At 47.8% G+C, this 15,734-nt stretch overlaps 1 protein-coding gene across 5 annotated transcripts in view; it reads right to left on the bottom strand.

Moving 5' to 3' along the window:
* ORC3 (origin recognition complex subunit 3) overlaps window positions 1–15,734 on the bottom strand; it is an 876,882-nt gene that overhangs the window by 446,866 nt on the left and 414,282 nt on the right. The gene's annotated exons all lie outside the window — the stretch shown is intronic.

Raw genomic sequence — 15,734 nt, 5'->3', positions numbered from 1 at the left:
ACAGTAACTGGCCAGTTGAGTGACTGCCGAGAGAATGAGCTTGCAGGTCCAAAGACTTGTGGACATTGAGAGTTTGGTGATTCATGCTCTATTTATAATCCATGCACTTTCTTCTTTGGTTGTTACCTACCACAGTCTGCAGCAGTTTGATTTTCTTTCGCTGCTCTACAGCCACAGTGCCCCCCAGTCTCCCTCCCTAAAATGACCTAGAACATTATTCTGCTTCTGCTTGGCGGCAGTGTACGTTAAAGTGACTGCATCTGGGGAGGTAAACGGGTGTACAAAGCCCTCCGAACCTTACAGCGGTCAGATTGGGGTGGGGGTGGGGGGTGGAGAATAGGACTGCCGTGCTTGCAATAGTAATGCTGGGCGGCCCAACTGGGAGTGGTGAACGATTGGCTTCAAGGGGAGCAAGACCTGCCACACATTGCTGGCGAGCGTGGGTGGATGGCGGGAAGGCCTCCGATACAGATAGGCATGTGGGATGGGAAGGACAACCACCTCGAGTCCGCTGCTTTGGAATAACGTGTACCTCCCAGAACATAATACAATACAATTTTAGAAACTGGAAGAATGGCGAAATTAGTATGCTAGTCGATGTGGTGCAGGGGGGTGGCCTCCTCGAGTATAGGGTGTTGTAGGAGAAGTTTGTCTACGGGGCTGTGAATACTTTAGTTTGGAGAGCTTGCCCCTCCAGACAATAACAGTGTTATTGCCTTGTCCAAGGACCCCTGCAAGCTCCACAATGGCATTTCTCTGCCTTTACTGAATCTTCATCTCAGAGGCCTCCAGCTTCATATTAAGTGGTGGTTTTGTTCTCCCAGGGCTCCCATGATGACCAGCTTCCATCTGGGTGCCAACTGCAAAATCTCTCCTCTTCGGTGGTTGCGCCTTAGGCAATCTCTGCACATTCAGAACTTGTGCTGTTCTGAGAAAACATCTTCATGTAGATCTCCTATTGGGGGTTCCAGTACTCATCTCTGTATCTTGGTTCCATTGTTCTGTGGCTTTAGCACTTCCAGCTGATCCTGCCCATCAAGAATGAAACTGCGGTACTTCTGGCTTGTTATGTTACGACAACCTCTGCAATCTCCCTTGCTGTGGTGGGGTGGTCAAGACGTCGTAACTGGGTTAATTCATTGGCGTAACCTTGTTCATCAGGTTATCTTTGGGCTCCACTTGTCCATGGGGGCATGTGTGGTGGTCTCCTATTTGCCTCCATTGAATACCATTGGACCACTGACTGCTGAGGCCTGTGATCCTCACTAAAAGTCCAGTTAGATGTTTTGGGCATAGTTGAACATTTCAGGATCCTCCGTAATTACTAGTTATGTTTTTATATAATTCTGAAAAGTTACTTGCATGTGGTATTTTGTAGATATTGCTTTGTAGAACCATGTAAAGAATATAATGTGATATACATATTGCGTGGGCAATCCCTTATGGTGGTAATTAAAGGCGTTTACTGCACCTTTAAACCATCCCTTTCAGGGGAAGCATAATGTAAGCATTTAGGTTGATGTGTCTGGGCCCTATAAAAAAAAAAGGCTAAGAAAATCTACCTGAAACGCCATATGATTTTATCACAGGTTCTCTCTTCGGATGCCTCTGATGGTATACTCTTTGTGGATACTGCGACCCCCTCGCTTGTAGATATTGCGATGCTAAGATCCGCTGCAGACAGTTTGTGTCACCTGTGTAGGCCAAGCAGAATTGTATAGGCTTTGCATAGTGCAGAAAAGCCATTCTTCTCAAGGCCAGAGGTTGTTCTTTTGGGAGGTTCATTGTTAACGTAATTGACTTATGTATTTTACCGATTTTCTCAATGACCCCATTGAATCGATCTCCCCATCCTCTTCCATCATGAAAGACTTTTGTTCCACCCTGCTGACTATTGATGCTTGTTCTAAGAAGGTTGTTGATTGGTTTGGTTCTTTCCTCTGGAATTGTATGTCCAAGGTCCTTTTAAACCAAGAGTTTTCACCCAAGTCACACATCACCTGTGGAGTACCAAAGGGCGCTTGCCCATCACCTGCTCTCTTTAACGTCGACATAAGTCTCCTGTGCAACCTACTAGATGACTTAGGGGTCCCGTTTGCCAATTATGCTGCTACTGAGCTCCTGATGGAATTGTCGGGCGATTACAAAGCAGACCTAATGAAGGTTCAGAATGTGTACAGTATTGTGAAAAACTGGATGTCCGAAAACTGGCTATGTCTGAACTGCTCCAAAACGGAGTTTCTGATCTTTGGCTTTCCCCACGCGACAGCCAAGCTGGACTCCGTTTTTCTAAATTTACTATGAGGGGCATGATATTGCCGTTCAGAAGGTGACAACTCGGTGTACTTTTTGAGGCATCTTTGGGAGCTGGTGCCCAGGTAGATAGTGTGGTAAATAAATCTCAGTATCATCTGAGGCTGCTGAGATAGCGAAGCCATATGTGTCATCTAAAAACTGAAATACTGTTAATGTTAAAGGACATTGGTACCACGCACTATCACCAGCGAAGTGGTCCCCTGGCGCACTGGCGGCTCTGAAAAAGGAGAGGGGGTGGGTTAGTGGGAATAAGCTGGAAAAGTGCAAGAGAGCAGTGATGTGCTGTTGGCAACCTCAGCCCGGTGGGTCCGTTGGCTGGGCTTGGGGTGTTTTATGGTCTGTAGTCGTCATGTGCTGTTGTGCAAGTCTATGTGAGGTTTGTTTTGTTGTTGTATTGTTGTGAAGTTTGTGCTGATTGCTGCGTTTTAGGCTTGTGGTTGTGTTTGGTTATAGTTTGAGAGGTGTATGCTGACGGATGGACTTTTTAGTTGGTTGGTTAGTTGGCATTACTGTCCTTGCAATTGTGGGATTCCATCTAGGTGTGGCACACGCTAACAGTCACATTTCTATCTAGATGCGACGTAAGCTAGGTTCAGAATTCTAAGTGTGGTGCATGCTAACAGTCACATTTCTATCTAGATGCGACGCAAGCTAGTTTCCGAATTCTAAGTGTGGTGCATGCTAAGAATCAGATTTCTATCTAGATGCGATGTGAGCTAAAGTTCAGATATCATACTAGTGTGGCACATGCCAACAGTCACATTTCTATTTGGATGCAATGCAAGCTAGGTTCGGAATTCTAAGTGTGGTGCATGCTAAGAATCACATATGCTAACGATCACATTTCTGAAATTCCATCTAAGTGTGGCATATGCTAACAATCACATTTCTGTCTAGATTTGGCGTAGGCTAATCTTTGTGGTTCTCTCGGGTTATGGTACTAGTTAACATTATACTGCAGGCAGTGTTTGCTGTCCAGCCATGAATAGGTAGAGGCTGGTGGTCACATATCTCTCGAATATTGCATGGTGTAGGTCTGTAGCAGTCTAGGCCATTGAAAGGTAAATTAGAGTGGCAAAAGCTTTCTGGAGTAGAGTAATTGCTCTACCCCCCCCCCACCCATGCCAGCACTTACAGTTTTGTTGGTGTCTGGTGGCTTCATTGGCTTCCCCTGCTGACACCTGTAGACACATCTCGGAGCCGCCAATGTAGGAGCCGCCAATGTAGGAGCCGCCCTTGGCCTTGGGGCCCTTAGCCGCAGGGGGCTGCCGGGCAGAGGGCTACCCTGGGAGGAACAGTGATGAAGTGTAGGTGGACCAATGAGAGCGGGCCTGGGCGGGTCGGCAGGCGGGAGGGAAGGGAGCAACAGGAAGAGGGTGCGCGGTGGGAGCGGGCTGCAGAGGGATACAAAAGGCCTTGGGGCCTCCAAGATTTCAAGTTCAAGCCGCTCCTGGAGGGGGCTTGCTACTCACCGAGCTCCTCTGCAGAGGGCTGCAAATGGGCTGTGGGAACCAGGGAGGGGCTGCGGGGAGGAAGGGGATACAAGGGCCTGCTCCTGGGCACGGGCCCACGAACAAATGGGCAAATTTAAACAGCAAAGGTGCTTTCAGGGGCATACACTCACCGCGCTCCTCGGATGACAAATGGAGGCGGTGAGACCCACGCGAGTCGGTAGACTCGATGGCTAAAGTGCATGGACCAATGGGAGGAAGGGCGGATCGGGAGGCGGGCGGGCTGGGGAACCAGGAAGGGGCTGGGGGAGGAAGGGGACGCAAGGGCCTGCTCCTGGGCACGGGCCCACAAACAAATGGGCAAATTTAAACAGCAAAGGTGCTTTCCGGGGCATACACTCACTGCGCTCCTCGGATGGCAAATGGAAGCGGTGAGACCCACGCGAGTCGGTAGACTCGATGGCTAAAGTGCATGGACCAATGGGAGGGAGGGAGAGCGGATCGGGAGGGCTGGGAAACCAGGAAGGGGACGCAAGGGCCTGCTCCTGGGCAAGGGCCCACGAACAAATGGGCAAATTTAAACAGCAAAGGTGCTTTCAGGGGCATACATTCACCGCGCTCCTCGGATGGCAAATACTGGTAAGAGCCATCATCATGCTCAGGTTAGATTACTGGAATAGTCTCCTCAGTTGTGCTAGTAAAAATTACCTGCATAAACTGCAAATACTGCTAAATGATGTGGTACGTATCATCAAAAATGTTTCGAAAATAACACATTTCAGACTATAGAAGGGATCTTCATTGGCTCCCTAGAGCGTCCAGGATTAATTTCAAGCTAAATGCCATGGTACATAAATGTCTTTTTGGACCAGCCCCCTCTTACCTTAAGCAGAGTTTAATCCAACAAACGGCTAATAGACAATCTGTCCTAGAACCAAAAAAGCAAGAGGCGGTGGACACTCCTTTCTGGTACATGCTACTGCTGCACGGAACTCTCCGTCTGGAGAGAAACCTTTTTGTGTTTCGTAAAAATACTGAAAACTCTTCATTTTACTTGATACCTGCTTTATGTCAAATAGGGTCTTCCCTTTCTCTGGACTTTATCGTCCCGTCATTTATGTTGTCCTGTGTCTTTCTGCACTTTGATTTCTGCAGGCTTATGCATGTTACAAAAGATAAAATACATGCTCACCAAGTGACTTGTTATAGGTTTAGGAATAAGAAGATGCCGATTCGTCAAATTGGCTCTCAGTAAAGACGTACATCCCCCTTCAAAACGGTTTGCCTCATCCATAAAACCCTCATAGTTCACCTCATATCTTTCTTTTTGAGAATATCCACAACTTCGGAGAAACTCTCATAGACTCTTGTTTTCGTTCCCTGACTCAAGGTGCTTCAGTATATGAGGCCCACAAAAGAGCAGTAAACATCCTCGGTTTCTTCAAACTGTAGCTAGCCACTTCTGTTTTAAGGTCTATGAGAGATTCTATTTGCTCTATGTGTTCCCCCAGCTTTATTTTCTTTTTTTGGTTGTCTTTCAATCTGTTTTTTCAGTTTTTTTTATTTTTATATAACGTGAACTTCCAATACACTTTATCCAATGCCTTCTTTGCAGCAATCAAAATTGCAGCCAGGGGGCCAAGCAGGCCCGAACGAAACCCGATGTATTTTATGTCTCCCCTTCCTTTGACAAAGCAGTCATAGTTTATATATACACAGTATTATTCTGGACACTCTAAACAGTTTTGAAAAGATTGGGAAAGGTAGTTCAGCTAGGCCTACCCACGTATATTAGATCAGTGAGGGGTAGGCTGGTGGTAATTCACACTTTTTGCATGCAAGGCCTGGAGAGTTTATCTTCAGACGGCCTGCTGGAGGGGAGCAGGATGGTTCATTAAAAGTGCATTGCAGGGTGCCGAGGAACCCTTTGCTTGCTGTAGGCCAAGCCAGATTGCAGAGTACTCTGTGCAGCAAGGGTCATCTCCTGTCAGATGGGTATCATTTGAAAAACAGGGGGGTGGCCATTTCAATTGGAAAGGGGATCTTCCAGTGACTTTAGACTGTAGCCAACTTGGGTTAAGAATGGGAAGTGTGATGAAGCGCACTGCTTTTCTCTGGTGGTTGGGATTGGGGTGACCAAATGAGTGGGTGACGCCACCTGCTTAGTGAAGTGGCAAATCTCCCATCTGTGAAACTGATAGAGACTAGTCACAACGGCAACTTAGTGAACATGGCCTCTTCCAAAGGTTAAGGCCACCAGTAAAATTCCAGAACGACTCGGGGAAAATACCCATGTAGACCCCATCCTGCAGGAACTAGATACTCATTGGTGTTACCTCCTGGTGGTAGCTTGAGAGCAGTATGTAGGTTTTCTCAAACTCAAGAGCTATGGTCACCCATACAATAATGCATGGCTTAAGGAAGCTTCAGACAGGGAGGAGGGGCCATAAACAAAAACGGGTAAGCAAAATAACAGGCTCAGTGTTTAGACTCTGCACATCTGCAACCCATCATATTAATAAAAACCCTGGAGCTGTTCGAACAGGATTCGAAGAGCACAGAAGAACCAGGTAGTGTGGGAGTTGGAGGTGATTAGAAACTAGGAAAATAAGTGCATTGAAAGAGAAGAAAAGTGCTTTGGCATTGACTGGTCGAGTGGTGAGGACATGACAGCTGGAAGGGGGTGATTTGGAGAGGAGGAAGAGAGTTAGAGGAGAGAATGGAAGTTAATTTGAGAACAGAAAGGAGAAAGGAGCATTTGAAGAAAATGGGGGGGGGTAGATAACCCAGAAATCAGAGGGAGGTATATCCCAGAGATGAGGGGGAGATATACAGCAGAGATTGGGAGATTGGGGCAAGAGATATCCCAGAGGTCAGGGCGAGTGCTACCCCAGACGTCAAGGTAAGAGATACCCCAAAACTAGGAGAGAGAACCATAACCTAGAAGTTGGGGAGAGGAAGACCTGTGATCATAGGGAGAGGAAGACGCCAGTAGTTAAGACAGAAAGGAAAACCATAGGAGCTAAGGGAGGAGAAGGTTATGAGAGGGGCTCAGAAAGGCATAGACAGAGGTTGCCCCTGATATGCCCTACATGTGGCAGACCGGCAGGGATAGGAGGAGGTATGAGCACACCGCAGAGCATCAAGATGTCGTCAGGGGTTAGGCCCCAGTGTGGAGTTAGTAGTGGGGGGCGAAAGAAGAGCAAGAACAGGACGATCGACTGGCACTGGGCATAGAGGAGCCAAAGGGGAAGATTAGGAAGAGGTCAGAGAGCCACATAACCAGAGGTGAATGTCACTCCCTCCTACATGCCAGCCCACCTATTAAAAGCAGGGCAAAGACAGGCAAGAATGCCCAGGACAATCTTAGCACTCCAAACAGTGGTCACCCTGATCTAGTCAGTAGCTGGGAGCAGCGCTTGGAATGCGGTTATCTGGAGTAATTAAGGAAGAAGAGGATGCCAAGAGGACCATGGAGAAGGAGTGATCGAATCATCTCAGATTGTGAAAAGACAACTATCTCCCTGTGGATTGCCTGACCAGGGGACCCAGACATTGACACTGTTTGTTTCTAAAGAGAAGGACTTCTAGTCTATTTGTTTCAACCCAAGGAGAATCTAGCAGAACATTATTTTGCTTGTTTTCCATCTTAAGAAGAAGACATCCTACTATAGACAATCCCCTTAGGGCCCAGACCTCTCTCCAACAACTCTCAGGCCACACCCAGGGTTCCCGCTTCTTTCTCTCTGACACATTCAACTTCGACTGGCTTACTGGGAGCCCCCCCACGCTCTGTCCACTGCAGCCATTCTCACTCCCCCTACTAAGAACAGCCCCTCCCTCCCTCCTCTCAAATGTGCCCTCATAAATACGCGCTCACTCCCTGCTCACGCCACTGAGATCCGGGACCTGCACTCCAATCTTGAGCTTGACTTCCTAGCCATCACAGAATCTTGGCTCCACAAAGCAGCAGGTCCTGCCATCTCACTAGCTCTCCCCCAGGCTACACCATCCACCAATAAGACAGACAGCATATGAAAGGTGGCAGAGTAGCTATTATAATCAAAGAAGCCCTATCCTCAGATAAGTCAACTCCCCACTGGAAGGCAACACTGAGACCATATCCGTGACACTAACCATTTTCCCCAACTGCACTATCATCATCCACATTGTCTACCAGCCCCCAGGCCCGGTTTCTGACTTTCAGGGTAATCAACTCCACCTCCTTGGGGATAACCTTAAGACATCCACCAAAAGCATTCTACTTGGTGAATTCAACCTGGGCCTTAATGACCCTAAAGACAAAGCAGCTAAAGCACTGGCCAAAGAACTTACGGATATCAGCTTCGTGTAAAGGATTACCAACTCCACCCACGACAAATGCTCTGTTACTGTCAGCTCCAACACCCCATACCCTTGGACTGACCACCACCTCATTCAATTCACCGTTCCTAGGACCACTGCCATTAAAATACTCACTTCTGCACCACCAGTGTTGGCCAGAAGTGCACAAAAACTTTCAAAAGACAACCTATTACCTTTTCTTTAAGCCACTGCTTTTAAGCCCCCATTTCCCAAAGACCTGGGCATACTTGCAGATCTTTACAATCACACCCTCAAACGGGCTATTAATTCCATTGCCTCACTAGAACCAAAAAAATAATAATCTATGTACATTCATTCCTGGTACACAGCAGAACTACAGGCCCTACGTACCCTTAACTGCAATGCATTGACCAACTGGCAAACTAATCCCAGTGACACATCGAAAGATGAATTAAAAAAGCTATTTGTCGTCACAAAAAAGTCATCATCCAAGCTAAGGCTAACTCCTTCAACACTAGAATAGCAAATGCCAAGTCCCAATCGAAGGAAATGTTCGCCATATTCAGAGACCTAGTCACTCCTACTAAAAGCTCTGATGACATCATTAAAGATGAAGCATGGTGTTCAAGTATTCAATCAGCCATGCTCAAGAAAACAGAGCTCCTACAGAACAAAATACGAGCTCACTACGAAGCCCTTCCCAAGTCAAACTCTCCTCTGTCACCCACCAGCAGTACTACGTTCCAGGACAACGGCCTCTTCTTCACAGATGTCACAGAAACTGAAGTACTAGACCTCCTCAAACACCTCAAACCGTCTCTATGCAAAGGTGACATCTATCCAGCCAATATTGTCAAAAACTGTGACGACTCCCTTGCACCTTTGACAGCCTTCATTAATGCCTCATTTGCATCCGGCCTTGTCCCGCCCTGTCTCAAAGAAGCATGGGTTCGCCCTCTCCTAAAAAAAAAAAAAAAACCATCACTAGATCCCACATCCCCAAAATCTACCGCCCCATTACCACAGTCCCGTTCCTCCTAATAATCCTCGACAAGGTAGCATATAACCAAATCCAGCACTACCTTGAGTCCAACCACATCCTTGGTAAGAGGCAATCAGGCTTCTGCCAAAGTCATGGTACGGAATCCGCCCTTCTTGACCCTAAAAATCAAATAATGTAAATCATGGACGAAGGCAAACCAGCGCTTCTCCTGCTCCTCAATCTCTCTGCTGCGTTTTATCTTGTGGACCACGAGACACTCGGACATCTCACCAACGCAGATCAATTCTCCTCAGCAGCCACCACCTGGATTACGTCCTTCCTCGAAGGGAGAGCCATGAAGGTCTTATCCAACCAGGCGTGTGAAGCACCAACCACCATCCATTGCAGTGGCCCTCAGGGCTCTTCCACAGTACCCACCATTTATAATCTATTTACTAAGCCTCTCTTTGATAAAATGGACTCCCTTGGCATAGCATACACAAAATATGCGGACGGCACTCAGGTTCTCATACCTATTACTGGCTCCTATGATCAAGATGCCAAGTCTCTCCACAAGATTTATGCCACCATTGAAGCTTGGATGGCTGCAAATGGGCTCTGTCTCAATGGAATGAAGACAAAACTGAGATTCTCATTGTCGGCCCTAAAGAAACTCTCAGTCAACTCAGTACACAATACAGTGACTTAATCATTGATAATGCAATCATCTCTGTTTTACCATCAGTAAAGACTGTAGGGGTATACTTGGATTCCACACTCTTGATGTCACACCAGGTGAGCACTATCACCTCCTCCACGTCTTTCCCTACCAAACTAATAAATGCAGTTAATCCTCATCTGTCCAACCAGAACTGCCTTTCAATTGCTAGAGCCACAATTGGGGCCAGATTAGACTATTGCAATGCCCTTTGAGCTGGCACCTCGGCAAAAAAACTTGAATAATCAAGTTATTCAAAATAACGCTCTGAGCTGTACTAAATATCCCCAAAAGAAACCTAATCTCTCAGGGTAGGCGCATTGCCCACTGGCTACCTGTCAAAGAACAGATTACTTTCAAGACGCTAGCCATAACTCACAAATGCCTGTCGTTTACAGCTCCTACTCACCTGTCTGAGAAAATCATCAGGGCCACCTCTTCCAGAACTAAGAGTTCATCACGCCAACCAGTTGTACATTCCCACAATAAAAAAGGGCCAAAGCAGGCAGTGTCGGCTTCCCTCACATTGTGCCTAAATTATGGGATGCCTTACCAAACTCTCTTAGGGCTGAGACCTCAAATATGTCCTTTCGGAAAACACTGAAAACTATGCTCTTCAACTAATCCATGCAATCCTACGGCAATCATCAGCCTTAGTGCCCCTTTCCACATACCCTCTCCATCCCGCCATTTGTACATCGGCACATACTGCACTACACCTTTGTCATTTACTTTGTTGCCTCACTGTTAGCAGGTTCACTGTAACCACGAACCACAGTTAGGCTGCCGTTATTTGTCTCCCTTGATTTTTTGCCTGCCCCCTTTGTTTCATGTAACCAAGTAAGCCTTCTTGTAACAGAGCCACAATGCCCTTGAGCTGTTTGCGTGCTTCATAAATGTACAAAATAAAATAAATATATGCCTCATTTGAGGCCTTTTTGTTAATTATGAAGCCCCCTTAAAACCTAATTTTAAATCTATGTGTCTCATTGATCCCCGCTCAGATGTGGGACAAACAATACTATTTCCTCCAAGCATAGGAAGTGAGGTGAAAGTGTAGTGAAAAGTGGGCACCGATTAGGGGTCAGCTAGGAATGCTCACTGTCCCTATCCTAGGTGGCTCCAAAAAGCCATGTTAGTGGGCACTTGCTATTGTAACAGTTTGGATTTTGGACAGCAGTGAACATGGCCTTGTACTGGGTGGACTTGAGGACTGACGGCAAATCATGCAATCAGACAATTACAAGTTTGAAAGGTCAAATGTATGTATTGTTCATTTATTTATTGTTTACTCGTTAGGTGCTTATACAGGAGGCAAATACTGTTTCAAAGCGCCCACAGGGCAACGGGCAGGGGACAGGAGATGATAGACAATTTAATTACACCAATGTTAAATAATTTAATAGAACAAAATAAAACGAGACAATGGGAAGGGGAAGATGAACCTACTATGCCTTGCAAGTGCAGAGGGGAGAGGGGTATGGGATAGGTGTTGTGGTGCTCATGGAGAGCAGCAGGAGAAGTGCTATGAAGAAAGGTAAGTGCAACCTCCAGTGGTGGAGGGTGAGCCGAGGCAAGTGCAGAGGATAGACAGCAGCTGGGATGATAAGATGTGGGAGGTCAGTGCCCAGAGGATACATAAGGGCCCTGCACACCAGTCAAGCTACTGTGTGATTAGCAGGGGAGAGAGGGAGGGAAGGGAGAGGAAAAGAGGAAGGTCTTGAGGCTTTTACTGAACTTAAGGAGGTCCTGCTCAAGACGAAGAGGGAGGCTGTTGCAAAGAAGGGAGCCTGCTGAGGAAAGTGATTGCCGACCTGCTCTCCGTTTAGCAAACCGCTTCACACGCAAGGAGTTGGTGCCAGAGGAAGGCAGGTGTCTAGAGGGGGAGTATTTGGTCAGAAAGAATTGTAGAGTGGTCCCCGTCCCCAGACAGCCTTGTGGATGATGCAGAGGGATTTGAATTCAATCCGTGCTGCAATCATGAGACAGTGAAGACTTTGAAGGGCAGGAGAGATGCGGTCCCTGAGCTTGAGGCCTACGGTAAGTCTTGATGCCCTATTCTGGATTAGCTGGAGGGGTTGTAGAGTGGACAAAGGTAGATTAAGGAGGAGGCTATTACAATAGTCAAGAGAGAAACAGAGCCTGGGTAACATTGAGTCTCTGGGGGAAGGTGAGGAAAGTTAGTATTCCTTTCAGAAGGAAAAGCTGGAAGTGGGACTTCTTGGTAATGTCCTGAGTTTGAGTGTGTGTGTGTGGAGAGAGCGAGCAAGCGAGAGAGCGCGAGAGAGAATGGAGCCCTGTGGGACACCCCAGGTGGAGGAGAAGGTGCCCAGTATGACTTTGGAAGAGCAGTCAGTGAGGAATGAGGTAAGCCAGTCCAGTGTCATGGAGACTTTACGAGGATGGAGTGGTTCACTGTGTCAAATGCAGAGGAGAGATCAAGGAGGATGAGGACAGCAGGGGAGTTGGAATCAAGGGATGCAAGCACTTCTTCACGGTGTTCAGAAGAGCAGTTTACGTGCCTCTGGCTGCTCGGAACCCAGACTGATGGTTGTGAAGACCGCCAACAAGTTCAGTGTGGAAGTTAAGTTGGGGAAGGGCAATCCTTTCAAGCAGTTTTTCCAGGAAAGGGGTGACGGAAATGGGGCGATAGTTGGCCAGGCAGGAAGGGTCTGCTGATGGTTTTAAGGGGGTGGTGCACAAGGGAGTGCTTGAGGGAGGATGGAAAAGGACCAGTAGCAAAGCAGTGGTTACAGAGATCAGCGAGAGCAGGGGCAAGAGAGGAAATGTTGTCCTTGATGGTTCTGAATGAACAAGCGGCAACCTGTCTGGAAGAGACCTTTATGGAGTTCACAACTCTGGTGACTTCTTCCGGATTGACAGAGGCAAAGGAGGAAGGAGGCGGGTGAGTGGTCAGGGGAGGCAAGGGCGGGAGGGATGGGTTGGAAGAATGTGTGACAAGGCTGTTCAGTATGTCCTGAGGTTTGGAGGTGAAGTGAGAGGGAAGTGCATTACAAAGGGCTTGAGAAGGAGTAGGGGCAGAGAATACTGCAGACAGTTTGGCAAGTTCCCTGCAGATTTTGAAGAGTTCAGCCGTGTTGTTGGACACGCCAGATACTTGTGCCTGAATGTGGGGCCTTTTTGTTGCACGGATAGAAAGTCTGTAATGCCTTTGGAGCAAGCAGCAGGCCAGTTTGTCAGAGGGTGAACCTGAAGTTTGCCACTTCCTTTTTGCAGCCCTGCACTTATGTTTTTGGTCTGCAAGTTGGGAATCGTACCAGGTGTTACGCTTGGAGACAGGTTTCAGGCATATCCACATGACTGGGGCAAGGATGTCAAGGGTGCTCGTAATGGAAAGATAGAGGTTGCTGAGAGCAGATTCAGAGGTAGAGTCTCAGTTGGGTGGGCAAGGGGGAATGAAGGTGGAAGTGAAGGCAGCAGCTGACACTCGTTTCATCGGACAGATGTTTGTGAACGAGGTGGCAGGGCTTTTGGAGGGGTTGTCACAAGACCATCGGGACCCAGGTGGGAAGAGAGTGGTCAGGCCAAGAGAGAGGGGTGGCCAGAGGAGATGACATAGGGAGGTCGGAGTGGATGATGACGACCAGCATGTGTCGGCAGAGTGGGTTGGATCAGACAGAAGAATGGCGAGGGATAGGGAGGTGCAGAGGACAAGAGGGTGGATGCTGTGCACAGGCAGTCTAAATGGATGTTGAAGTCTTCCAGGAGTACCTACTTGGAGGTGGTGTCTGGTCAAAGGGTCGACTACAAAGGGTCGAATGGTCAAAGGATCGACACCAAAGGACCGAAAACAAAAGGATCGAATGTTTTTTTTAATTACATTTTTTTGGGGGGTTTTCGTTTATGGAAAAAAAGTGGTGTTTACGACAAAAAACGGGGGTTAGGGGAGCATCCCGACCAAAAAAAAAAAAAAAAAAAAAAAAATTTTACAAAAAAAAAAAATGTGATCCTTTTGTTTTCGATCCTTTGGTTGTCGTCCTTTGACCTACAACCCTTGGATGTGGTAGGGAGTAAGGAGGAACAGAAATCAGCCCACTCGGAGAAACAGAGGAAGTGCCTGGAGGCTGGTAAATAATCGTAGCAATGGGCAGGGTGGAGGAGGGAAGAGATGACCAGTTTGCATACTAGGCTCTCGCAGGATGAATAGAGCCGAGTGGGTAGGATGGAAGAAGGAATCCATTCAGTGAAGATTAAGGCACGCCCACCGCCAGCCCGGTGAGGTCGGGGCTTGGAGGGGATCTTAAAACCGTCAGGTAAGAGCGAGTCAAAGGAAGCGAGTGAGCTGGCATTGAGAAGGCAGACGTAAGCATAGTGTGCATTGAGGGTCGTCAGGTGGAGACGATTGCTGCCTTTTAAAGATTTTTGAGGTGGAGTACAGGGGAGTGGTACTTCAGTCAGAGGTGGCAGAACAGGGGGGGGGTGGAGTAGGAGGAGAGGCAGGAGAAGGAAGGAAGTTGATAAGAGCCAGCAGGATCCGGTCAAAGAGAAGGAGGTTGGCATGAGGGCCTTGAACCAGGATTGTGCCTGTGAAGTAGACATTAATGCAGCAGCGAGATAAGAAGAAGCCTGCCAAGAGGACTTCTCATGGTGCTGCCATTAATGGTAGTGGAAGAGTAAGAGGAGAAGGTAGAGATGAAATGACAAGTCCACAGGTCTGGAGATGGGACTGAGAAAAGGATGCCAGTGAAGATTTCTCTGGAGGATATACCGACAGAGGGATAAAGAGGGACGGGGGGGGGGGGCTGCTGCAGTGCACAGTTCTGACCTTAGCTCACGGACGGCCAAGTGGATGTAAAGAGTAACAGTCAAAAAGTAATGCAGAAAGTAAGCACACCTAAATTTGATTTGAAAAAACAGTGCAGGATGTGAGCACGCCTAAATTTGATTTTTAAGACAAAGTATTGCAGCACAACAGTACAGAAGTGGAAGTGAGAGCTCAGGAAGCGAAGACAATGTAAGAGTTTTTGACTATGGAGTACAGAGAAGTGCCAGTTGAGCTAGATCAGCGAGAATGTCAGAAGTGGCACAGCGTCAAGGGGGGATGAGGCAGGCAAACAGGGAAAACAGTCAGCACTCACGTAATAGCAGAAGAGGGGAGGGGGTGCCATAGTCCAAGGGCACGTGGATGAAGTACCCAGCATCATGGCGCATTCTTTGCCTGTAGTATGTTACGGGGAAGCCCAGCCAGGCCCAGACAGGAGCCTTAGTTCGGGGCCTTGGTGGAAAGGGGCCGGCTTCCGCCTGCCGGCAATGGGTTTTGGCTCAAGAAGAGCTGGCCTGCCAATCAGAGGGGTGCAGCTAGCTTGGCTATGGGTGTCTCCATTAGGATGAAAATGCGGCTGCCATTTTGGAGCAAACAATCTCCATTCAATATTGCAATGGTTAGGTGGCTTCTGCTGAAATTACACCCCATAGGAAACACCCTCTGCTCAAATGTGCATCACAAAGGTGAAATGGAAAGTAACTCCAGTAATAAAAAGTGCGCATGGCGCGCTCAATGCAAATTCTTTTTTCCAATGAATTCGCTTACCAGGATCAGCATAACATGGCCCAGCAGGGCTTACCTAAGATCATGTCTATGTGCTCAGGACACGCTGCTCCTTAGGCGTTTACCGGTGAAATGGTGAGAGAGCGGAGCACAATCCTTCTGCACTGGCTGCCTCCAGTCGATGTAATCCACAATTTAATCCCTGGGAACAGTGAAATCTGCTTGGCGGTAGACCGGCCTACCTTGCTGGGGTGGTTGCTGTGGAAGTTCTAGGAAACAGAGAATCCAGGACCAGACAGTAGCTCCCATCAAACACAGGGCCAGTGGGCCAGAGCCAGGCTTACCAAGTACTGGCAATGCTGAAGAACTTTCTTTACCGTGGGCAATACAACCAACCTTTGCCAAAATTAAGCAGTGGAGGACTGCCCCTGA

Source organism: Ambystoma mexicanum, chromosome 4p (genome assembly GCF_040938575.1).
Source record: "Ambystoma mexicanum isolate Mex_15411 chromosome 4p, UKY_AmexF1_1, whole genome shotgun sequence".
NCBI classification, from domain to species: Eukaryota; Metazoa; Chordata; class Amphibia; order Caudata; family Ambystomatidae; genus Ambystoma; species Ambystoma mexicanum.
This window is presented reverse-complemented; position numbering and strand designations above follow the sequence as displayed.